Here is a 20174-nt window from a genome sequence, read left to right as displayed (position 1 = left end):
CCCTGGGGTCTGAGGTTCTCTGTTAGTCCAGTGGTTTGGACTTGGAGCTCCCACCACAGGAGCTTGGGCCCGACCTCCAGCCTGGGAACCAAGATCCCACAAGCCGTGTGGCACAGCAAAAAAAAAAAAAAAAAAAAGGAACAGTACAATAGCAAAGAATAAATAACAAAATAAAATTAGAAAGATAAAAAATGTATTAGAAAAATAAAAATATAATTGAAACAACTGCAACAAGGTAAAAGAAAACCAACAGAAAAAAGAAAAAAAGGGGGGGGGGAACAAGCCAAAAGGAGCAGAAGAATAACAGAGTATTAAGAATAAAATAAAATTAGAAAAATAAAAGATTTATTAGAAAAAATATATAAATGAATCAACAACAAGGTAATACAGAACCCCAATCTAAAAGAGGAAAAAAGAAAAGAAAAAAAAGCCTTGACTATGGGGGGTGGAGTTTAGGCAGGGATGGACCTTAAGGGCGTCGTTTAGGGTGGGGCGGGACCTAGGTGTGGGGTGGGGCCTAGACTCAGGACCCACGCAGCCAGAAAAGGCCTTGGGGGCGGGGCCTAGGTGAAGTGATGTTCAAGCATGGGAGAAAGAGTAGCAAATAAGAAGTAAAATGAGCTTATTTATTCCTTCAAAAATACTTAAATCATCTTCAGTATTCCCCTTTACATGCTGGAGCTAAAACTCCAGTGGGAGAGATAAACCTATAAATATTACAGTACAATGGGAGGAATGAAAGGGCCATGGAAGAAGTATTGCATAAAATAGATTATAACACAAAAGTTTTGTTGATGGGCTCAGTTTCTCAATGCCAAATATCTAACACCTTCTCATTTGTTTATCTTGAAGTGGATACCAGGTATTATTTTACATTATTATTTTTCATTCAGGCACTTTTGTGTCTTCATACTATTTTACCCACATTTTGGCATAGGATTCCTTGATTTTCTCAAGTGTGTATTCTTTCTTAGCCACATTTTGCCCACTGAAGTTGTTGTAAACTCCCAATTTCAATTTTATGCTCCTAGAATTATGGGTTTAGGACATGGGAGGACTGAAGGAGGTCCTCCAACACTGTCTCCTGGACTCTCCTTGTGTCACTATGGCAAATCTTGGTGGAGCACCGCGTCATACTCCTGGACTTCCAAATACTGTCCATTTCCCCATTAGCATGTAGCCAACCCAGTGATAACTGATGGGCTAGGTACTATGCCCTATGCTTACCTGGTTTTAAAAATAATTATTTCAGAAGATTTTGCTACAGCATTAAAAAGTAGAATTGGTTGGGTTTGAGTGCAGAAAAGGTATGGTAACTGATGTGACTTATTTAATAAAATATAATTAACACTTTTCACCTAATGCATCATGCTACTTTGTGTGTGCGTTGTGTGTGTAAATTATCAAGATATAAACCACTGGGCTTCCCTGGTGGCGCAGTGGTTGAGAATCTGCCTGCTAATGCAGGGGACACGGGTTCGAGCCCTGGTCTGGGAAGATCCCACATGCCAAGGAGCAACTGGGCCCGTGAGCCACAACTACTGAGCCTGCGCATCTGGAGCTTGTGCTCCGCAACAAGAGAGGCTGCGATAGTGAGAGGCCCGCGCACCGCGATGAGGAGTGGCCCCCGCTTGCCGCAACTAGAGAAAGCCCTTGCACAGAAACGAAGACCCAACACAGCCAAAAATAAATAAATAAATAAATAATAAAGATAAAGGAATTCCTTTAAAAAAAAGTCTTAAAAAAAAAAAAGATATAAACCACTGCTACTTCTTTACATTTCAGACATGATGGCTGGCCTATTCTTGTGGTCAGTTTTGAAGAAGGAGATTTGCCTACCTATGCATTTATTCAAAAAGCATTTACTGAGTACCTACTATATTCAAGGTACCTTTAGATATATGGCAGATACAGAGGTGCCCTGCACCCAGGGGGTTGGCAGTGTTCAAATGAATTGATAAGATAATATGATTATGTGAAAACTGCTTTATAAACGACGACATAAAAGCAAATATTTTAGTATTGTTACAAAAAACCAAAATCAGTCCATCTTTTCCTATTGCTTGTTTGGCATGGAGGTGAAATCTTTTCTGTTTTGTAACTTTTTAAACCCTAGGCTTATGGAACGGCAGTAAATCTGGCTAGGACTTGTTTCATACTCTTAGATCTCAGAAGCTGTGGGGACTATGGCTGTGACAGGACCATTCATCTTGTCCTCTGTAAACCCACAGAGTTGTAATCTTCACTCCAATTTGGGTAGAAGAGGAAGCTGAGACTCGTTTTGCCTTTTGAGTCATGCAGACGTTGAATGGCTTGGATTTTCATCCTCAATGTTTTCTTTTGCAAAATGCCCTTGCATGTCAGGTGTGGGCAGAGAAACCACGGTAGGACTCCCTCCCCTTGCAAAGCAAAGTGGAGTGTTATTGTCACAACAAATGCACCTTTTCTTTTCCTCTAGTTTTCATAAATGCCCAGGTGCATAAACAAATGTCCTAGGGTTATCTGTGGCTTGCTCAAAGTTGTAATAATTTCTATATTTTCTGTGTTTGAGCTCTTCTTTTATCTCCTCTTAATTCTGTTATCTGACCTACCAAGGAAAGATGCTTATTCTTAAAATATAGATAAAGAAAAATAAGGCTCCATATATGGAAATCAGTGACAGCTCAACCTGTTTGGCCTTTGTTCACAACATAAGAATTGTATATCTTGGTTATGGTCTGTTAGTTGCTCTGAAATCTTGGTACAAATTAGTAATGGCCTTAGTTGTATTTGGCATTGAAGACAGCAGAGAGTAATACACATTTTACTTTACAGGGTAGTTCCAGCTGGAGCTGACTGGAGCCACCTGACTTTTAACGTGTTTATTGCAAAGGTCACCTTACATCATTGCTCTATTGTCCAAGGTTAATTGCCAATTTGCTTTTAAATATTATGCAAAAGTATTGGCTTAGTTGTAGAAAACTTAGTCTTGGAGAATTTCACTCTTTTAGGGATGAATAATTAATGTCCTGTAAAGTCACACGCCTGAAAGAGAATTCTAAAGTTCACCATGACCGTTCTTCTTCCTTCTAAGTGTATCCTATTTTTAAAAATTCCTGGAAACTGCTCTGTTAAAAAAGAAACAAAAAATTAACAGCAAACATGCTGAGAAAGTATTTACAGAAAATATGATAGACAAAAGATTGTTAATTTTGCTAAAGAGCTTTATATAGATTTATAAGAAAATTATTAAGAATACATTAGGTAAATGGAGAAAAGATATGAACAAATATTCCACGAAAGGGAATTCACTTAATAAAAGTGAAAAATTGGTCTGTCTCGCAAGTGTCATAGTTATGTAATAACAGATGCTTTTTCTTTTTCTTTATTTTTTGATCAAATTAGCAGAGACTTGAGAAGATCATAATACTTGGTGAGAATATGGTGAGATAGGTACTATCTTACATTATTTTTGGATGCGTGAATTGATAATTCTTTTGCTAAGTAAGTTGGAAAACTGTATGAAGTTCCTTAAAAATACTCATACTCTTCATTTTCAGTTCTTCAATTCCACTTCTAGGAATCTATTGGAAGGGTATAATGTTACATAAAACATATAATGCACTAAAGCCAAAAATTAGAACCACAGTGAACATGTTCACAAATAGGAAATGAGTCAATAAATGATGTGTATATAATATTATGTCATCAGTGAATAATACTGTAATGTTAAATTGCAAGGTCTTTCATAAAATGACAAATATTATATATTCCACTTATATGAGGTACCTAAAGTAGTCAAATTCATAGAGACAGAAAATAAAATGGTGGTTGCTGGGACTTAATGGGGAGTTATTGTGTAGAGGGTATAGAGTTTGGGAAGATGAAAAAGTTCTGGAGACAGAGATAATAGTTGCACAACAATGTGAATGTACTTACTGTCACTGAATTGTACACCTAAAAATGGTTAAAATGGTAAATTTTACGTTATGTATATTTTACCACAATTAAAAAATTACAAGATCTTTAAAATAGTATGAGGAATACACGTTACATGATTTTAGTTTGAAAAAAAACTAGTATATGTGTTCTGCAAAAGACACTATCAAGAGAAAGAGAAGAGAAGCCATAGACTAGGAGAAAGTATTTGCAAAAGACATGTGATAAAGGACTATTATCCAAAATATATAAAGAGCTCTTTGGGGCTTCCCTCGTGGTGCAGTGGTTAAGAATCCATCTGCCAATTCAGGGGACATGGGTTCGAGCCCTGGTCTGGAAAGATCCCACATGCCGCGGAGCAACTAAGCCTGTGCACCACAACTACTGAGCCTGCACTCTAGAGCCCGTGAGCCACAACTACCGAGCCCACGCACCACAGCTACTGAAGCCCGCACACCTAGAACCTGTGCTCTGCAACAAGAGAAGACACCGCAATGAGAAGCCTGTGCAACACAACGAAGAGTAGCCCCCACTTGCTGCAACTAGAGAAAGCCCGTGCGCAGCAATGAAGACCCAATGCAGCCAAAAATAAATAAATAAAAAAAATTTTTTTAAAAACAGAAAAAAACCCAAAATATATAAAAAGCTCTTAAAACTGAACAATAAGAAAACAAAGCACTCAATTAAAAAATGGACCAAAGATCTGAATTGATACCTCACCACAGAAGAGACACAGATGGCAAATAAGCCTGTGAAAAAATGCTCAATATCATATGTTGTTAGAGAATTGCAAAATAAGACAGCAGTGAGATACAACTACTCACCTATTAGCATGGCCAAAATCCAAAACACTGACAACACCAAATGCTGGTGAGGATATGAACCAAAAAGAACTCTCAGTCTTTGCTGGTGGGAATGCAGAATGGTACAGCCACTTTGGAAGACAATTGGTAGTTTCTTCCAAAGCTAAACATATTCTTACCTATAATCCAGCATGGTTGTCCAAACTTAGTCCAGTTTTATTCTTTTGCATGTAGATATCCAGTTTTCCCAAAAACATTTATTGAAGAGATTATTCTATACCCATTGAGTATTCTTGGCTCCATTTTTAAAGTATTACTTGACTGTATACTGTTGAGGAGGAAGAAATTTTCCTCTACCCTTCTAGGTTTTTCCGACTGTTCTAAGAATTAAGTTGACATGAGATAGATTAACAGGAGAAAATCAAACAAAATTTTGGTAACATGTATACATGGGAGAGACCCAAGAAGACTGAGTAACTTGCCAAAATGGCCAAAATCCTCACCTTAAATACCATCTTTAGCTAAAGTCAAAAGAGGATGTTGGGGATATTGGTTTGGGACTTCAAAGGGGAGGAAGGCAATTCACATGGAGATGGAAAAGCAAATGTTTGGTAAACAAATGTTTGCTGAGCCAGGTAAAGACAATGGGACACAGAGAGAAATTTTAACAAACTTTGCTAGGTTTCTTCCTATCTACCACACCTAGCTCATACTATAGTCATCTATGGTGATATCTCCCTTCCTAGAACATGTCCTCTATCTAAATTCTTTTAGGCATTTAAGGGGAAGGTCAGAGGTTCTTCCTGAGTCTTTTGGGCCTTGATTGTTTTTGACTTGAAGTAATCTACGTGCTAAAGACATACATTTTGGGGTGGCACATTTTGCTCCCCTACAATATGCATGAGTTTATTTCTGGGCTCTTGATTCTGTTCAATTGGTCTATGTGCCTGTTTTAATGACAGTACCATACTGTTTTGATTACTGTATCTTTGTAGTGTACTTTGAAACCAGGAATTGTGATGCTTCCAGCTTTGTTCTTTCTCAAGATTGCTTTGGCTATTTGGAGTCTTTGGTGATTCCATACAAATTTTAGAATTCTTTTTAAAATTTAACTTAATTTTTTTCTATTCTGCATGTTGCCTTTTCATATTTTTGATTTTCAAAAGCTGTGCAGAAGCTTTTTAATTTGATACAGTCCTAGGAATCCCCCATACTTTCATGAGTTTTATATCCAGGAATTCCACCAGCTATTTAGAGTAAAAAGCCAAGAAAAATCTTCATGTTTCTGCTAGGGACAGGAGAAAAGCAACCATTTTGAAATACACTTAGAGCAGTCCCCTTAACAAAGGCCTACTTAGTGGCAGAAAAGATTACCAGAGCTTTATCTGAAGTGGAGGAAGAAAAATTACCCAATTCCAATCTCCTCCAGTCTTTCTGTCTCACCTAAGGGGAAAAAATAAGGTCACAGCCCAGAAACATAGGCTCACTAAAAGACTGACACTTAATCATAGGATTATAGAATGGTTCCCCTCTGCTATAGTTGGAGACTTCAACACTCTTCTTTCAATAACTGATAGATCAAGAAGGCAGAAAAATCAGTAAGAATATCACTGAACTGAACAGGGCCACCAATCATCTTGATCTAATATTGACATTTATAGAGTACTTCATCCAACAACAGCAGAATACACATTCTTCTCAAGTTCACATGGAACATTCATCAAAATAGACCACATTCTGGGCCAGAAAAAACACCTGAACAAACTTAAAAATAATAGAAATCATACAAAGTATGTTAGTATATTCCTCAGACTACAATGCAATGAAACCAGAAATAAAAAACAGAAAGATAGCTGAAAATTTCCAAAATATTTGGAGATTAAAGAGCACGCTACTAAATAATACGTGTCAAGGAAGAAGTCTTAAGAAATTAGAAGCTCTGTTGGTTTATCATTCACATTTAAGTTTATAATCCATCTCAAATTGACTTTATGTACAATGTGAGACAGAGGTCAAATTTTGCTTTTTTCCATATGGATATCTGTGAAGTACATACAAGACAACATAAGGCTAAGGCCTGACTGATTTGGTCATAAAGGTACAATGAACAACTTTTAGATTCAGATAGTTTATTACTACATAGACAGTGAAAGGATAAAAGCTTGCCATGGTCCCTCTACAACACACTAAAAAAGACAATATCAAAACAAAAAGGGCTAGACAACTACAGTGAGATTTGTGGGATACTGCATTATGGAGAGGCCAAAGAGCATGACTTTGGAATCACACAGAACTGGATATGAAGGCAGTTTTGATTACTGACTAACCATGTGATAATCAGTGACATCTTAGAATCTTCATTTTCCATCTATAAAATGGAAAAAATAACTATCACTATTATTAAATGAAATAATGCATATGGGTGGTATCCAGAAGAATGCATTTTATAGAATACACATTCAGAAAATGTGCAAAGGTGGTAGTTGGGGTGTCTTTTCCCCAGGATTGATAACTCACTAGGGTCCTCAGTTTTCTTAAGCATCTGGGTAGACTAGCAAAAGAGAAATTCAAGTACTTGTTAAGGAATATAACCCAAAACTCTGTGCTGCCTAATACTTATCAAATATCTGTTGGATAAAATAATATTTATGGGGTATTGCCTGAAGAGTATGCAAGCCATCTGTTCCTCCATGTCTTAGGTTAGGTTGGCTGGGAAACAGACTCTGAAATGGAAATTTGTGTGCAGAAAAGTTATTGAGGAATATCCCCAGAAGCAACATGGTGAGGGAGTGAGGAAACAGGAATAAGCAAAGAAACTTAACTGTGAGTTAAAACAACTGTAAGTTTTTTTCCCTTGGGTTAGTGAGATTATCAGAGAGTTGCAAAACAGGAGACTGTGATTTTGGCCTCACTCATCCATTAATTCATTCAACAAATATTTACTGAGTACTTACTATGCACTTTATGTTAGATTCTGGCAATGGTGAACAAAATAGAGTCTCTGACATGATGGAGTTTGTAATCTCATAATGGGAGAAAGACATTTGAACAATTAACTGCAATGTAGTGTCAATATTCATGGTTTTTAAAAACTAGATAGGCTGTTTCTAAAGTTACTAGTTAAAATGTGTGAATTTAGTTAAGTTATGAAAAAACAAGGTAATAAGTGATAGTGGGGAAACTAGCCCTGACAGATACTTAAAACATATTATAAAACTATGCTAATTAATACCATTGGCACTAGTGAATGAATTTAACCAAGGACTCAGAAATCAATCCAAATACATAGGTAGTATATGAAAAAGAGAGCTTTAAAATAAATAGGATGAAAGATAGTTTACTTGTTGAATGAATGGATTAATAGCTTTAAGGTAATTGGTTAGTTATTTGGGGAAAAAAATCTGGATATGAATTCACTTTTTATACCAAAATAAATTCTAAGTGGATCTACTATTTAAAAGTACAAAAGAGACAAAAACATGGAAGAATTTTTTTAATGAGTTGAAATGGAGAATGGTCTTTTAAAGCAATATCCCAAATAAAAAACCCACAATGTAAAAAATTGTTAGATCTGACTATACGTTAGTTAAAAATAGCTGCTCTGTAAAAGATACCATAAACAAAGTCAAAAGAAAAATTGATCAGTTGAGGAAAATAGATTTTCAAAAGATTAACAATGGCTAATTTTCCTAGTATATAGAAAGCCCTTAAAATTTTTTTTACTTAGTTTTTAAAATATTTTATCTATTTATTTATTTATTTATTTATTTATTTATTTATGGCTGCATCGGGTCTTAGTTGCGGCATGCAAGATCTTTCGTCATGGCGTGCCGGCTTCTCTCTAGTTGTGGTGTGTGGGTTTTCTCTCTCTAACTGTAGCGCATGGCCTCCAGAGTGCGTGGACTCTGTAGTTTGCGGCACACAGGCTCTCTAGTTGGAGTGTGCGGGCTCAGTTGTTGTGGCGCATGGGCTTAGTTGCCCCTCAGCATGTGGGATCTTAGTTCCCCGACCAGGGGTTGAACCCATGTCCCCTGCATTGGAAGGCAGATTCTCTACCACTGGACCACCAGGGAATTCCCTAGAAAGCCCTTAAAAATTAACAGAAAATATTGTCAAACCAATAGGCCATGTTCACACACATGTAAATCAGAGGAAAAGAAATAAAATTGAGTTTTAAAGATATGAGGAGATAAATGAAATACTGTTTCATTGAGACAATGAAACAAACATTGACTAAATAAATAAATCATAATAATATCTAATTTGGGGGTAAAAATATCAATCAGTAAGGGTAGAATGAGAAGGTCTAACATCCGTCTAACTGGAGTTCCAGAAGGGAAGAATAGAAAGAATGGGAGAGACACATTATTCAAAGAGGTTCTGTCTAATGATTTTCCAGAATTGTTAAAGACATAAATCTTCAGACTCAGAATACACAGTGAATCCCAAGCAGGACTTTCAAAAAGTAATTCACAATTGGATGTGTCTTGCTACAATCATAGAACACTAAAGATAAAAAGAAGTTTATAAAGGGCAAGCAGAAAGAAAAGACAATTTACTTACAGGTGGTATGACACACACTTAAAGCAGACTTCTCCTCACTGACATGGAAACCAGAAGACAGTGGAGTCATATATTCAGACTGCTGAGATAAAATAACTGTCAACTTCAGCTATCATTAAATAAATACAACTTCTGACAAATATAAACCAATAAGTTTTACCTTCATCATATACTGAAGGCACTTCTAAAAGAATGTGCATCAGAATCAAGGAAAATATTCTCCAAAGGAAGGTATGAGATGCAACAAGGAATTGTGAGCTAATAAATGAGATTGAATAAAATTGTAGATAGGAATAACGTGTAAGATGGGAGGAGGGTGATCTTAATTCAAATGTTCCTGGTTAAATAGAGCATAGTGTTCAAAAGCCTGGAATATAGAACCAGACTGTCTGGGTTTAAATCCCAGTCTCAGGATTTATTATCTGTGTAAACTGGGGCAAATTACTCAACCTCTTGGGCCTTAATTGACTTGTCATAAGTAAAGTGCTATGAACAGTGCCTAACAAATAGCAGGCACCCAACAAACATTAATTTTTATGATTATAAAGGTCCTGAGATTGTTTAGAGAAAAGTTGACACACTGATTATCTTTAGACATTAACAAAGTATGTGAGTTAAAATTTTAAGAATAACTTCTAAAGGTATAGAAATAATGGTATGCTTTTCTCATCACAGCAAAAGGGGGAAAAAAACCCTAGTTAATCCAAAATGAGACAGTAAAAGCAATGAAAAATGAAGCTTATAAAAATAAAACATCTAGAAAGTACAAAATAATGTGGTAGACATTTATGTAAGAAAAAAGGGATATAATAGAAAATAAATGTGAATTGGTTCCTTTGTGCAAAAGTAGTATAGAAAGGATAAAGCAAAATTTAAAGAGGTTGGTAGGAAAGAGATGCCAAAAGTAGGGGGAGGGGCTGGGAATAGAATAGTAGGCATGTGGAGGCAGTGATACTTCTCTGAGTATACATTTTTAATAGCTCTATTAGAAGAGTAGTAATGTTTTACATACTCTCAAAAATAAATAAACAAAACCAATCAGGATGTCAACAGGAATCCAAAATAGAATACATTTACAGATAATAAGGTAAGTTACAGGTAATAATTGAATATTACCATATTGAAAGGGATGGGGAAGAAAAGAGCTAATGTAAGAAACTTTGGAATGCAGTACTTTGACTGGATACTGTAAAGAACTGTAGACAATACTGTAATTTAGTTAGTAAATTTGTTTTTCATGGGGTATGGGTAAGCAATTCTGAAACTACATTTTGTGTGTACTAGAATAGAACAAATAAATATAATGTAGATAGTGAGAGCAAGGTTTTTCTCACTGTAGGAGGAAGAAGGTATAAATAAGGAAAGGGGGAAGGTGAAGGTGAACATTAACCCTATGATGTTGGATTGGAATCAGAGGTAGCAGTATGAACTCATTTATAGATAGATAGATAGATAGATAGATAGATAGATAGATAGAAAGATAGATAGATAGGTAGATAGATAGGAGTTGGTATACATACATAGTGCAGTAATTTGACCCAACCATTTGAGTAATTGATAAATAAAACTGAGAAAAATGATTAAGTACATGAGCTTTTATAATTGATAACATTAGGTCTAATAATCAAATATGGGACCATATATTCAATGATTACAGAATGCACATTTTTCTCAAGCACACATAGAAGGTTGTGGGAAATTGAATATCTAGTAAGTCTCAAAATTTTCAAAGAATTGGTAAAATACCAATCACATTCTCTGACCATAATGCACTTAAGTTAGAAAACAACTGCAAAAAATAACCAACTCTGTTTGTGGGAGTATAAGTTGGTCCAATCATTTTGGAAAACTGGCCATATCAATTAAAGTTGAATATACACCTAAGCTATGACCCATCAACTCCTTTCCTCTAACAGAAATGCATACATATGTTCAACTAAAAATATGTACTAGAATGATCACAGCAGAACTATTCATAATAGCCCGAAACTGGAAACTACCCAAATGCCCGTCAACAGTAGAATAGATAAAAATATTAACAGTTTTTTTTTTCTGAAGGTAAACAGTTTGATCACAAACTTAATATGAAGTATCCAGGAAAACCCTAGGGGAATAAAAGAGCAATGGTGAGAATATAGTTGGTCCTACCCAGTATTAAAACATATTATAAATCTTTATAATTGACACATGAATAAACAGATTAATTGATGGTCACAAAATAGAAAGTCCCAAAATATATCCAAGTATATATGGAAATGTAATATATGAAAAAGCTGGTATTTCAAATCAGTCAGGAAAAGATGTATTTTTTAATAAATGATGTTTGGACAACTGGCTAGCAATTTTGATGAGTAAACTTAGAATCCTGTCTCATAGCACACACTAGTAAAAGTTCCCAGTGGTCTAATATGTAAATGTAAAAACCAAAACCATACAAGTGCCATGTGTGTATGTATTGTGATATTATATATATATGGTTTTGTTTTTAAATATTATATATGTCTGTACAGAGAGAGACAGAGAGAGAGAGAGAGGGAAGAGAGAGAGAAGAGAAATTCTTCTCTATATATCACCCAGGAGATTCCAGCTAAAAGATGTTACTCACTATCCAACTCTACAAAGATTGAGTCATCAGCGACTGCAGTCAGTTGCTGACCTTCAGCACACCCTGAAAGGAACTCACGGCAGAGATCAGGAATGAGGCACTCTGTGCTCTGGGAAAACTGGCAGAACAGGCTTTCAAATAGTTAGGTACTTTCAGGAGAAAATTTTATGAACCCAATTTCTTGCATCTTCCCATATTTACAAAAGCACTAAAATCATTTACTAAGATATCTGTGCCTTGTGACTAACAGTAACCTTCTACCAAGAAGTGTGTTTGATTGCACATATCCCTTCTCCAAAATCACATATATGCTGACCTCCCCCCTTACCTCTTTGGAGCAGCTTCCTCAGAGCTATCTGAGAGGCTGTCTCCTGGGCTATAGTCCTCAGTGAGTCCCCAATAAAACTGAAACTCATAATAAAATGAAATTGTGGCACATTCATACAATGAAGTACTCTAGAGCAAGGACAATTAACAAACTATAGTTACATACAACAATATGGATGATCTCACAAATATAAGGTTGAATGAAAGATGTCTGAAAAAACAGCTTATAAATTGTATGATTTCATTTATATTAAATAGAAAAGCAGAAAGATCTGTGCTGTTAGAAGTCAGGATAGTGTTTCGTCTTAGAGCGGGTAGTGAGTGGAAGGAAACACAGTGGCTTCTGGGTTACTGGCAAAGTTCTGTTTCTGGATTTTGGTGTTGGTGACATGGCTGTATTTAGTTTGTAAAAATTCATTGAGCTGTGCATTTATAATATGTCCTCTGTGTATGCATATTATTCTTCAATGAAAAGTTAAAATTAAAGCCATATGACCCTCATATATTTGGAAATTTAAAAGTTTTTACTAAGTAATTCATGAATAAGAGTATAGTCAAAATGTAAATTTGTAAATGCCTAGAACTACTATAAAGAAAATGCTAAATCAAAATTCATGAAATATAAAAAAGCAGAGGAAATGTCTATTTTTGAATGTTTACATTATAAAGGGGTGGAGGCTGAACATTAATGAGCTTAGCAGCCAACTTAAGATAGCAAAAGATCAGCAGAATAAACCCAAAGAAAATAGAAGGAAAGAAATAAAGATAAGAGCAGACATTAATGAATAGAAAAAATAAAGATAAAATAGAGAGGATCAACAAAGCCAGAAGTTGGTTCTTTGGAGAGACTAATAAAATAGACAAAACCTTAGCAAGAATGAGGATGAGGAAAAAGAGAAAAGTATAAATAAGCAGTGTTAATGATGAAAAAGATATATAGTGCACATTCAGCAGAAATTAAAAAGATGATAAGAGAAAGCTATGAATGACTTTATGCCAATAAATTTGCAAGTGTAGATAAAACAGACTATTTCCTAGAAACTTATAACTTGCCAATACTGATTTAAGAAGCAATAGAAATCCTGAAGAATACATAAGGAATAGTATAATGCCCTGTCCCCCACTGCATGCAGAGTGCAGTCCCTGCAGGCTCCCACTGTGAGCATGCAACTTGGTGTGTAGCCTTAAAGTCTGTCTGGATACCAGTCTGATACCTGTAAAACTCAGGCATTGATATGACCTGTGATGATGAGGTCCAGATAGGTGATAGGTTGGATTTTGGACTAAGATGGTGACATGGGCGACTCCTGAATTCCCCTCCTCCCACTGATATACTGAAAATAGAGCTACACATGGAGCAACCCTCTGAGAGAAATCCAGAAACTAGTTGAGTGACTACTACACGTCAGTGACTGAGAAAATATCCACATTGAAATGGGTAGGACAGGCTGAGACATACTCTCATTATAAACCTCACCCCAGCACAATGCCATACAATAAGGAGGGAACCCCCAATTCCTAGCTTCTCCCTGAGGAGCAAATGGTTTGGACCACACATCTAGTAACCCTAACTTTTATGGCTGCCAGCTGAGGGATGGGCGTCCAAATTGCCTAGCTCTGATAGCCATTGAGGCTTATATTCACAAGTCCCACAGGACTATAGCAAAGAAGCAGTTTTGAAATGGGAATAGGAGCACCTCTACCCTGCCCATCCCCCACCCCAGCCTGTGGCTATATAACTGGGTTTAGTGTGGAGGAAGCAGGCAAAAGTGCCCATCTCCCAGTTTCTCCCCAAAAAGGGTTTGTGTACTTTACAAGTTGCTGCCTGAGGGTCTGTCTTCTAATTGGCCTGCATCTAGATACGGACTGTGATCCTCCCCTTTGGGGGCACTGGTGGGTCTTGGCACATTCTCAACTACTGGGAGCCACTAAGAACAAAGATAGCAGATTAAACAATCACAACAGTTTGAGAGGCAATCAAGAGCTTGGCCTGGGCTGATTGATGATGTTTGTTTCCTATACAAGACAAGTCAGTCAAGACTAGAGGAAGTGGCTGTTTTATCTAATGTGCAGAAACCAACATAGAGAGTCAAAGAAAATGAAGAAACAAGAGAATATATTCCAAACAAAAGAACAGGACAAATCTCCAAAAATCAGTCTTAATGAAATGAAGATAAGTGATTTACCCAAGAGAGATTTTAAAATGACAGTCATAATGATACTTACCAAGGTCAGGAGAGCAATGCATGAATAAAATGAGAATTTCAACGAAGAGCTAGAAAATATATATAGTACCAAACAAATCATGTAGCTGAAGAATACAATAGCTGAATTTTAAAATTCAATAGAGAGATTCAACAGCAGACCAGATCAAGCAGAAGAAAGAATTAGTGTACTCAAAGGCAGGGCAGTAAAATTCACTCAATCAGAGAAGAAAAAAGAGAAAGAAAGAAAAGAAAGAAGGAGAGAAAGAAAGAGTAAAGAGTAAGGATAGGGATTATGGGACAATACCAAGTGGATCAATATATGCATTATAGGGGTTTCAGAAGAGAAGAAGAGAAAGGGGCAGAAAGAAATAATGGCTGAAAACTTTCCTAACTTGGGGAAGGAAACAGACATACAGATTCAGGAATCCCAGAGAGTTCCAAATAAGAGGAACCCAAAGAGACCTACACTGAGACCCATTACAATTAGATTGTCAAAAATTAAAGACAAAGAGAAAATCTTAAATACAGTGAGAGTAAAGCAACTTGTTGCATACAAAGGAACCCCCATAAGACTATCAGTGGATTTTTCAGCAGAAACCTTGCTGAAAGTTTTCTGAAGGTCAGAAGGGAGTGGGATGGTATATTCAAAGTACTGAAAGAAAAACAACTGCCAACCAAGAATATTCTGTCTGACTAAGATGTCCTTCAGAATTGAAGGAGAGATAAAGAGTTTCCCAGACAAACAAAAGCTGAAGGAATTCATAAGCATTAGACTAGACTTTCAAGGAATGTTAAAGGGAGTTCTTCAAGGTGAAATGAAAGGACACTAATTAGTAACAGAAAAACATATAAAAGTATAAAACTCATTGGCAAAGGTAAGTGTAAATTCAGAACATGCTAATATTTTAAGGGTGGTGAGTAAATTACTTAGAACTCTAGAATAAGTGTTAAAAGACAAAAGTATTTAAAATAACTAAAATTTGTAAATGGATACACAATATAAAAAGATGTAAACTATGACATCAAAAACATTAAGTATGGGAGGGAGGAGTGTAAAAATGTAGAGTTTTGTATGTGCTCAGAGTTAGCTAATCATTATCAGATTAAAATATACTGTGGTAACTATAAGATGTTTTATATAAGCCACATGGTAACCACAAAGCAATAACCTACAGTAGATACACAAAAGATAAAGTGAAAGGAATCCAAGAATACCATTACAGAAAATTATCAAATCACAAAAGGAAGAAAGTGAGAGAGCAAGAAAGGAACAAAGAAGCTATAAAACAGCCAGAAAACGAATAACAAAATGGCAATAGTAAGTCCATACTTATCAATCATTACTCTCAGTGTAAATAGACTGAATTCTCCAATCAAAAGACACAGAATGGGGCTTCCCTCATGGCGCAGTGGTTAAGAATCTGCCCGCTAATGCAGGGGACACAGGTTTGATCCCTGGGCCAGGAAGATCCCACATGCCGCAGAACAACTAAGCCTGTGCGCCACAACTACTGAGTCTGCGCTCTAGAGCCTGCGAGCCACAGCTACTGAGCCCACATGCCACAACTAGTGAAGCCTGTGTGCCTATAGCGCATGCTCCACAACAGAAGAAGCCACTGCAATGAGAGGCCCACGCACCACAACGAAGACCCAATGCAGCCAAAAGAGAAAAACAAAAAAAGACACAGAATGGCTGAATGGATAAAACAAAAACAAAAACAAAAACAAAACAAGACCTGACTATATGCTACCTACAAGAGACTCACTTCAGCTTTAAAAACACACATAGTTTGAAAATGAAGGTATAAAAAGATATGCCATGAGAAGAGAGACCAAAAGAAAGCTGGGGTAGCTATAATTATATCAGACAAAATAGACTGTAAGCCAAAAACTGGAACAAAAGAAAAGGGCATTATTTATTTATAAAAGTGTCAATTCACCAAGAGGATATAACAGTTGTCAATATTTTTGTACTCAGTATTGGAGCATGTAAATATATAAAGCAAATATTAACAGATCGGAAGGGAGAAATAGGCAGCAATACAATAATGGAAGGGGACCTCTACACCCCAATTTCTACATTGGATAGATCATCCAGAAAAATCAATAAGGAATTGGACTTAAACTATACGTTAGATCAGATGAACCTAGCAGACACATACAGAACCTGCCATCCAACAGCTGCAGAATGTACATTCTTCTCAAGTGCACATGGAACATTCTCCAGGATAGATCATATATTAGACCAGAACACAAGTCCTAATAAATTTAAGAAGAGTGAAACCTTATCAAGTGTTTTTTTCTGAACACTATGGTATGAAACTAGAAATCAATTACAAGAGGAAAACCGGAAAAATTACAAATATGTGGAGATTAAATGTGCTTCTGAACAACCAATAGGTCAAAGAAGAAACCAAAAGGGAAATAAAAAAATATCTTGAGACAAAGGAAAATGGAAACACAACATACCAAAATTTATGGAATGCAGAAAAAGCAGTTCCAAATGGGAAGTTTATAGTGATAAGTGTCTACATTAAGAAAAAAGAAAGATCTCATATAAACTACCTAAGGTTACGACTCAGGGAACTAGGTAAAGAACAAACTAAGCCCAAGTGTAGTAGAAGGAAGGAAAGGCCAAAGATCAGTGAAAATGAAGGAAATAAAGACTAAAAAACAGTAGAAAAGATCAATGAAACTAAAAGCTGCTTTTTGAAAGATAAACAAAATTAACAAAACTTTAGCTAGACTAACCTAGAAAAAAAGAGAGAAAGCTCAATAAATAAAACCAGATATGAGGGCTTCCCTAGTGGCACAGTGGTTAAGAATCTGCCTGCTAATGCAGGGGACATGTGTTTGAGCCCTGGTCTGGGAAGATCCCACATGCTGCGGAGCAACTAAGCCCATGCACCTCAGCTACCGAGTCTGCACTCTAGAGCCCACAAGACACAACTACTGAGCCCGTGTGCCTAGAGCCCATACTTTGCAGTAAGAGAAGCCACCACAATGAGAAGCCCATGCACTGCAATGAAGAGTAGCCCCCGCTCACCACAACTAGAGGAAGCCCGTGCACAGCATTGAAGACCCAATGCAGCCAAAAATAAATAAAATTAAATAAATAAAAACTTTAAAAAATCTTAAAAAAAAACCAGATATGAAAGAGGAGATGTTACAACTGATAACACCGAAATACTGAGAATCATAAGGAATTACTATGAATGATTATATGCCAACAAATTAGATAACCTAGAAGATATAAATAAATTCATAGAAGCATACAGCCTACCAAGACTGAATCATGAAATAGAAAATCTGAACAGACCAATTATTAGTAAGGAGATTTAAGCAGTAATCAGAAACCTCCCAACAAATAAAAATCAAGAACCAGATGGCTTTACCAGTGAATTTTACCAAACAGTTAAAGAATTAATACCAATCCTCAAACTTTTCCAAAGAATTGAAGAGGAGGGAGCACTGCCAAACTCATTTTACAAGGTCAGCATTACCCTGATACCAAATCCAGACAAGGACACTACAAGAAAAAAAATTACAGGCTAATATCCCTGATGAATATAGATGCAAAATCCTCAATAAAATATTAGCAAACCGAATTCAACAACATATTAAAAGGATCATATACTATGATCAAGTGGGATTTATTCTTGGGATGCAAAGGTAATTCAACATACACAAATCAGTAAATGTGATACACCACATTAACAATATGAAGGATAAAAATCATATGATCATCTCAATAGATGCAGAAAATCCATTTGACAAAACTCAAAATTCTTTCATGATAAAAACTCTCAACAAAGTGGATATAGAAGGAATGTACCTTCAACATAATAAGGGCCATATACGAAGCCCACAGCTAACATCATACTCAGTGGTGAAAAGCTGAAAGCATTTCCTTTATGATCAGGCACAAGAGAAGAATGCTCACTCTTGCCACTTTTATTCAACAGAGTACTGGTAGCCCTAGACATAGCAATCAGACAAGAAAAAGAAATAAAAGGCCAAATTAGAAAGAAAGATGTCAAATTGTCTCTGCAGTTAACATGATAGTATATATAGAAAAACCTAAAGATTCCACCAAAAAAACTGTTAGAACTAATAATCAAATTCAGTGAAGTTACAGGATACAAAATCAATATACAAAAGACAGTTGCACTTCTATAAGAATGAACTATCTGAAAAAGAGACTATCAAGAACACTAAAAACTTAGGAATGTATTTAACCAAGAGGATAAAAGATCTGTACACTGAAAACTGTAAGACATTGGTGAAAGAGATTGAAGAAGACACAAATGGATAGATATCCTGTGTTCATCGTTGGAAGAATTAATATTGTTGAAATGCCCATACTATCCAAAGTGACCTACGGATTCAATGCAATCCCTATCAAAATTCAAATGGCATTTTTCACAGAAATAGAAAAACAAACAATCCTAAAATTCGTGTGGAACTACAGGAGACCCTGAATAGCCAAATTAATCTTGAGAAAGAAAAAGCTGGAAGCATCACACTACCTATATTATAGATTTCAAACTGTATTACAAAGCTATAGTAATCAAAATAGTATGGTACTGGCACAAAAACAGAAACCTAGATCAATGGAACAGAATAGAGAGCCCAGAAATAAACCCATGCATATAGGGTTAATTAATTTACACCAAAGGGCTCAAGACTATACAAAAAAGGAAAGGACAGTCTTTTTTTAAAAAAGTCTTTATTGAATTTGTTACAATATTGCTTCTATCTCATGTTTTGGTTTTTTGGCTGAAAGGCATGTGGGATCCTAGCTCCTTGACCAGAGATTGAACCCACACCCCCTGCACTGGAAGGTGAAGTCTTAACCACTGGACAGCCAGGGAAGTACCAGGACAGTCTCTTCAATAAATGGTGTTGGAAAAACTAGACAGCCACAGACACAAGAATGAAACTGGACCCCTATCTTATACCACACACGCAAATAAACTCAAAATGAATTAAAGACTTAAACATAAGACCCGAAACCTTAAAATTCCTAGAAGAAAACATAGGCAGTAAGCTCCTTGACATCAGTCTTGGTAATGATATTTTGGATTTGACACCAAAAGAAAAGGCAAAAATAAAAAATAAACCACTGGGACTACATCAAACTAAAAAGCACAGCAAAGGAAGCATCAACATAATGAAAAGCAGCCTCTGAATGGAAGAAAGTATTTATAAATCATATATCTGTTAAAGGGTTAATATCCAAAATATATAAAGAACTCATACAACTCAATAGCATAAAACAAACAATCTGATTTATAAATGGGCACAGGAACTGAAGAGACATTTTTCCAAAGAAGTCATACAAATGGCCTTCAGGTACATGAAAATGTGCTCAATTATCACTAGTCATCAGGGAAATGCAAATCAAAACCACAATGAGATATCACCTTACACCTGGTACGATGTCTGTTGTCAAAGAGACAAGAAATAACAAATGCTGACAAGGATGTGGAGAAAAAGGATACTTTGTACACCACTGGTGGGAACTTAAACTGGTATAGCCACTGTGGAAAACAGTATGGAGGTTCTTCAAGAAGTTAAAAAGAGAGTTAGCACATGATCCCACAATCCCACTTTTGAGTATATATCCAAAGAAAATGCAATCGCAGTCTTGAAGAGATATATGCACTTGCATGTTCATTACAGTATTATTCACAAAACCAAGGTATGGAAACAACCTAAGTGGCTGTCAGTGGATGTATAGATAAAGAA

The 20174-nt window shown here is 36.1% G+C and overlaps 1 long non-coding RNA gene across 1 annotated transcript in view; it reads left to right on the top strand.

Annotated features, from left to right (window-relative positions):
* LOC130707464 (uncharacterized) overlaps window positions 1–20174 on the top strand; it is a 139276-nt gene that overhangs the window by 45027 nt on the left and 74075 nt on the right. The gene's annotated exons all lie outside the window — the stretch shown is intronic.

Source organism: Balaenoptera acutorostrata, chromosome 3 (genome assembly GCF_949987535.1).
Source record: "Balaenoptera acutorostrata chromosome 3, mBalAcu1.1, whole genome shotgun sequence".
In the NCBI taxonomy this organism is placed as follows: domain Eukaryota; kingdom Metazoa; phylum Chordata; class Mammalia; order Artiodactyla; family Balaenopteridae; genus Balaenoptera; species Balaenoptera acutorostrata.
The sequence above is the reverse complement of the archived record's forward strand: the minus strand, read 5'-3'. Positions and strand labels throughout refer to the sequence as shown.